Genomic DNA, 7,019 nt, shown 5'->3' on the forward strand with positions numbered 1-7,019 from the left:
TCTCATTTGTAGCACCTTTATTATCCTAGAGTTAAAACAATTCCATTATTTGACTAGTAAGTTCTTTAGACATCTATGACGTGTACCTGAGTCATCCATTTTTACAAGCATTTTTTTTTAACACAAACTCAGCTCGTGCCTGGCCCTGCTCTGGATGCACACCGGAGCATGTCAAACTCCCCCAGCCTCTTCTCTGTAGCCGCCACTCCTCAGGCCTCGGCTAAGCAGGCCTGTGATGGCTACCTTGTGCTCTTTGTCCCCAAATCGTTCTAAGCTTCTTGAGGGCAGACGCTGCGTCGCAGTCCCTCTCCAGGGCCTTCGAACCCTAGCCAGCAAGACTCCTGCAGCAAGCCACCATTTCGAGGAATCACATGACAGACTGCAATGAAGCAAACCATCCTTCCCACAGCTGGACACTGGGACCAAAACCAGCAGAAACCTTGATAAGGGCAAGGACAGACACCTAACTCCCTCAGGGTCTGGATCTGTCTGTGCCTTGTGCAGTCTGAGTCTGTAGTCACTCTGTAGCTTAATGCTAGGAAGTGCTCAAAGCCGGGTTTGCACCCGTTCTGTTGTGGCCCTAGAGCCACATAAAATAGGAGGGTGGCAGGCAGGGGTGTCGTGGGGTGGGGTGGTGACCTCAGGAAGATGCAGCTGTCCATAGTCATCCAGAAGGAACCCCGAATAAATCCATTTTACTCATCAAAATGGGCTTGAATGAGTCGTCCCTTGGGCTGTTGGTGTCCTCCTCGTTTGGAAGCAGATATTCCTTTTATTCTCCCCCAAAGAAATCACATAGTAAGAGATCTCCAATCCATGAAGAATGAGTGAAAAGGGAATGAATGACACCCCTCCCCAGCCACCATCTCCAAGCCCCAAGTTGCGTGAGGTAGGGTGTGCCGGGTCTACTCTTAGGTCCCCAGAACTTAGGCAATGCCTTGACATAAAAGGCTGTGGTCAGTGCCGGGTGGAAAGGGATGGTTTCCCTGTGCAAGCCAACAAACTTTCCTGCCCTTTCCAGCTAACAGTCCTCTAAAAGACATAGTATGCCCTACTCCTCAGATGAGCCTCTGTCCTCCCAAGAGCACTAGCCTTCCTTGGCTACGACAAAACTGAGCCCCGACCTCATTCTTCTCCGTCAGATGAGGTCTGGAAATAACAAGCACCACAGCTTCGGAAGGCGCCGACAGAGAAGAGGAAGCATTTTGGCTACCTAGAACCATTTGGTTTTTTGTTTTGTTTTTTTACCAGCAGACTGAATGCCATAGGAACAGAAAAAGATAGCCAAGTCCAGCAGCTGGCAAGGTAGACCAGGACACAAAATGTGAGTGGAGCTGAACAGTTTCCCACAAGCTGAGTCCCCGGGTCACATGGAAGATTAGACAGCAAAGGGAATCAGTGCCCCTCATCGCTCTAGAGGAAGTGTCAGCCAGTGAGGCCTCATCTGGAGCCCAGGCAGGCCCTGTGGGACAACCTTCTCTCATGCCGATTCTCCTGGCCAGTTCAGGTCTAAGGGAAACGCAGAGGGTTTCCCGGAAGAGGGGAGGCCAAGTCCAAGGAGGGGTATTAGAGGCAGGAAAGAAGATGGAAATGGAGTGAACTTGCTCAGCCCAGACTGCCCATCGATAGGCAGGGTTTTTAGAAATTAATTAAGAACAAGGAACACTGAGATGCTGTACTATGTGGTGGTCCCTGAAATATCCACCAGGATACAGGCCAAGAACACAGACTGCATGTCACTCAGTCCTACAGCCTAGTGTCCTCTGGGGAGAACAGCATGCTGTTGGCACTTGCCAAATTCTGGAAGACTGAACAGACAAACGGTGATAGCAAGGGACCTAGCTGCTGAGAGATGCAGAGAGCCATCATCGGGTATGTTCAGTGAGGAGGAAAGACAGGAAGAAGGTAAATGGGATCCTTGTCTTCAGGGGCTCCCGCCTGGAACAGAGAGGCCAGGATCCACGGCATCGCCACTGTGGGCCAAGTCCTCTCCTCTCTATCACAGATGCTTTGTGGGACCTCAGTATTGTCGTGTTCCTGAATTTTGATGACACCGCAGTTCGAGTCCCTAGCACAGGTGGCTGGGACCAGGGGTGGGGGGAGCTAAAGATCCCTCTGTCATCCATCCGTGTTCTTATCTGGGGCCTTTGGCTATTCTAGGAACCACACTGACATAGCAGATTGACGGGGGGAATCCTGGAGGCTTCATGAGTCCCCCTGAGACCAGTGGGAGGAGGGAGCAAGGGGGAGAAGAGGGTTGTGGGTACACTGTTTATTCGGACCCATTGAGGCATCCGTGGCTATAAGGGCCATCATCTTCTGGTCCAGGAACATTCTCACAGGAGTTTTGATTGAGTATAGTCAGGAAAGGGTCCTTCACAAAACCCCTTCTCAAATGCCGCTTATCCATATTAAATCTTAAGTTTGAAATAGTCAGGTATGGTATCTTTAACATATCAGTCGGCCCCATGAGATCAGTTACCCGACTCCCCTGGGCAGCACACCCCTCCCAAGGAGACTGCACCAGTAGTCACTGAGACTAGGATCTGAAAAGCATGTCCTGGTACTGGACAGATGGTTTGGGGCATTCTCTGAGAACGAAGCTACACTTGCATAATTGATTTGTTGTGCAGCTTTTAAAAATTGAGACATGAGGGCTGTAGAGACAGCTCGGCGATTAAGAGCACTGACTGCTCTTCCAGAGAACCCAGGTTGGATCCCCAGCACCCACATGGCAGATCACAACTGTCTTTAACTCCAGTTCCAGGGGAATATGATATACCCTTCTGGCTTCCATGATGCACAGACACACGTGCAGGCAAAACACCCATACACATAAAATTGAATCCTTTTTTTTTTGAAGTTGATGCATCAGAAAAGAATTTAGCATGGTACCTGGCACACCATAGTTGCTTAATAATGCAGCTAACAGCCAGCGCAAGCTTTGACCAGCTCCCCCTAAATCCCAAGTACAGAGGAGGAGAAGGGTGTTCTATCTGGCCCCAGTGGCCTGACGGTAGGAGTGTTTGAGCCTTATCTGTTCTTCGCTCTTGGAGATGTTTAGAGGAAGCTGAGGGTTAAAGTGACCCGGCCCTTCCTCTTTCCTCTGGAGCCGACACCCAGGCTGCTTTCCAGTAAGGAAAGGTTGGCCCCGCCTAGACAGCCAGTGCCGCAGCCACCACTGCCCTCTCCTGGCAGAGGCGAGACCAACATGTGCCTGGAGCCTCTAGGAAAAAAAAAAGTGTGGGGGCGGGGGAAAGGCTAGGGATGTGTTTGGAAGAGCTAAATGCCAGCCTCAGACCTACACACACTCGGCTCTGATTTCAGACCTCAGTTCTGGGGGTCCCGAAACCCCTCTCCTCCCTGCACTGATCCCTCCCAACACCATCTACTGAGGGGCCACCATGAGCCCAGGCTTTACAGTGGCTGCAGCGGCGACTCACCTGGAACTCCCCCCCCACCTCCCACCCCCTACCCCCACCTCCAACCCCCACCCCCCATCCCCACCTCCCATCCCCACCACCCACCACCCACCCCTGCCCTGTACATCTGCTTCCTCAGTGTCAGGTCTAGGGCAACATCACCTCCCCACAGACACTCCTCCCTCCAGGAAACCTAACCCCTCTCCCACTTGGCTGCTCCCTTTTCTTCTCTGGGTTGCACGCCCAGCACACAGCACAGCCTCTCTCGTGCTTTAGTTGGCATCCAGACAAAATAAGAGACCACGTGAGACTGGATTTGACGCCCAGTCCACAGGAGAGGATTCACGTGTGGTACTGCAAACCCAGTCCAAAGCCTGTGGCGGGAGAGTCATAGGCCCCCACGGGAAAACTACAGCTATTGGACGGCCTTCTAAAGAACTCCGTCTACGCACGTCGAAGGGTCGGGGGAGCTTCCTTGTGCAGTGGTCACCGGTGACCGAATCTATAGCTTCGTTCCTGGTCGAGAATAGAGAGCATAAGTGACTATAAAACAGGACATCTGTATCACCCCTTCCAAAACTCAGGGACCACGTCAGGAAATAGGAGTAGAAGGAATGTAGGACCCTGAGGAAGGTGCTGACCTCTTGGCATGATGTGGTCATGAACCCACACCAGCTGTGACTTGCACATGACCAGCATAGGATTGGGTCCCTCAAGATCCTGTCAGACACGGCAGCGTCCACCCTTGATCTCAGCACTCAAGAGGCAGAGGCAGACAGTTCTCTTTGTGTTTGAGGCCAGCCTAGTCTATATAGTGAATTCCAAGCCAGCCAAGGAATTAGTGAGACCCTGTCTATTAAAAAAAAAAAAAAAAAATCCTGTCACAGAAAGAAAGGGGAGGGGTCAGCAGAGTTTTCTCTCTCCCAGTTGATGAGGGAGATGCATTTTCTGCAGAGGTGAAGCCCCTGGTAAGATGCCCATGTTCCTGTAAACAAACTGTCACCCATGAAACCCATCAGGTCACCCAAAAAAAAGGCTTGAAAGTGGAAGGGGAGCTACTTGAGAAGAAAAGTGTGGTCAGTGGGAGGTGTGGAGGGAGGTGGGGCACAAGAGAGCGTAAAGGGCAATGGATATAATCAAAATCAACACACGTGAAAATGTAATTAAACCCACTGCTGTGTAAAACTAATAGCGAGATGGAGAAGGCTTCCTTCCATTCTTTAAGTTCTCAGTGTGTCTGCTAAGATATGTGAGTCTTGGTGGCTGTCACAAAAGCCACTCAACTTCTGCCCTCAAAAAGCAAACAGCCAGGATACAGACGTCCCCAACTCCCAGGACATATGTGTGTGCCCCATACACGCACGCACGCACGCACACACCCCTCAAGAGCTCATGTGTAAAGAGAGCGGTACCATCCCAGGGCCACACTCAATCCTCACAAGTTCACCACCTGCTATGAGCCAAGTACACCCAAGCCCTGGGGTGGAACAGTAAAGAGATTGGCTCGAACTCCTGCCTACATGGGGAGAGACAGACAGAAAAAGAAGTGTTAGTATAAAAATGCCCCTGGCAGAGGCAAGGAGGGTAAGAAGGATGGAGGAACGCTGGGAGCAGGGTCAGTCTGCAAGGAGGTCAGAGGAAACCTCCCTGAGAAGGGGGCATGCCAATGAAAACGTAAGCAGGAAAAAGAAGCCCGGTGGAAACCTGGGAAGAGCAAGCCAGATGGAACCACAGGGGCAAAAGCCCTGATGTGGGATGCAGAGGCGGGAGAGGAGATGAGAGGAGATGAGGTGGACCAGGGTTGGAGGCCAGGCAGGGTCAGCCTTGCGGCCAGTGGCTGGGCTTCCACTCTGACTGGATGAGACAGGGCTTAAGGGCTCAGGGGCTCAAGGCAGCCGGGAGTCAGGGTCCAGTCTCTGCAGTGAGAGATCAGTAGTACCACAGGACTCTTCAGGGCCCATCAGGATGTCACTCCCTGAGCCAGCTGCCACCTCATGCGACTTGGGACTTGCAAGGCATTCTATTTTCCCTCCCCAGGACTTTTGTTGGCCTTGAACTTGCCAGGTGCCATTAAATATCTACCCAACAAATGGGCTGACACACCAACCGTGTTGACAGCGTGTGCTGGGGTCTGGAAGGACACTGTTTCCAGAGTGCTTTGCCGAGGGTCACCCTGAGGCAGAAGCAGGTTCAGACCTCAGGTCCTTCTGACTGGAGTCCTTGCCTTACCACTGCACCCTCCTCATTGTCACGGGGGTTCAGCTCATCTGCCTCATCAGAGGGACTGGAAAGTTAGTCACTCTTGCCCCCAGAGAGCTTACCCAGGGCCCCAAATCACCAACTCACAGCCCTCTCAGAGCAGGAAGGTCTGGCCCTTGGCATGTCGGGGTGCTAAGTAGCAAAGTGCATGCTCCTCCATCACACACACACACACACACACACACACACACACACACACACACACACACACACACACACACACACACACACACAGGTGGGGGGGGCATGACCCTGCACTTGAGTCCTGCCCTCTATTGCCAGCCTGCGCCGCTGTATCCACAATCTGTGGGCTCTGAGCGCCCCCTGCTGGCCGTTGTCCCATCTGCACCAGCACAATCGGCAGAGCCCGTGTTTGCTGCCTAGGGACTGGGTCACTGTCTCAGGCCTTCTCCCTCACTTCTGTGAGCCACAGCGGAGGCTTTGCACCATTTGGGGTCCCCTTCTCCCCTTCAGTCCCCCCAGGACAGAGAAGGATTGCCTGGCAGAGCCCACAGGTGTCCTGACCCTGGGTCCCCTTGAAGGGAGGATTCTGGAGGTAGAGAAGGCAGGTTCAGGGCTCCTTGGTGGAATCCACAATGGATCTCTGTCCCTGGTTAGAGGTTGAGAAACCCCACTCCTCCTATCCCTTTATCCCTCTCGTATGCCCTTCCTTACCCAACCCCATTCCTGCCAAGCTGCTCACCCGTGAGAGCACATCCCGTGTGGCACCAGCCTGGTAGCCCTGGCGTGAAAACGTATTAACATATTCCACTTGTTACAGAGCCAAGAAGGGAGAGAGGGTATGTGGGCTGACAAGGACGTCAGCACTTTTAGAGAACCACATAGCACAGATACACACGTCACACACTTGCACTAGTGAATGCAAGTCTTCATTGCACACGTGTTCTTACACGTGGATACACATGCATATGCAAACACACATATCTGGACTCTATGGGTCATGGAAGTGTACACATCTTATGGAGGCTCCTTACAGACACAGACCACCAAGGCACCCATCTCAAAGACATGTGCACACATGCCTTGGTCACTGCTCACATGCATGCACCCCAAAAGCGCTGGGGTGAAATGACTCCACTGTGAGGCAGACCTCAGTGTGAAGCCTGAGTTGGCCTAACTATTCCCTTGCCCTGTGCTCTGGGGTCACGCCATTTTCAGAGCCCCAGCTTCCCCACCTGTGAGAGTGGGTACTCAGGGTTCCTGGATGTCAGGGCTGAAGGAGATCATGCGTGTGGGAGGCCAGCCACAGAGCAAGTGTTCCGTGGTGTCAGCTGACAGAACACACCCCAGGCCCGTGTGTGACAGGGGCTGGAAAGG

The sequence above is a fragment of the Peromyscus eremicus genome, chromosome 20, assembly GCF_949786415.1.
Source record: "Peromyscus eremicus chromosome 20, PerEre_H2_v1, whole genome shotgun sequence".
In the NCBI taxonomy this organism is placed as follows: domain Eukaryota; kingdom Metazoa; phylum Chordata; class Mammalia; order Rodentia; family Cricetidae; genus Peromyscus; species Peromyscus eremicus.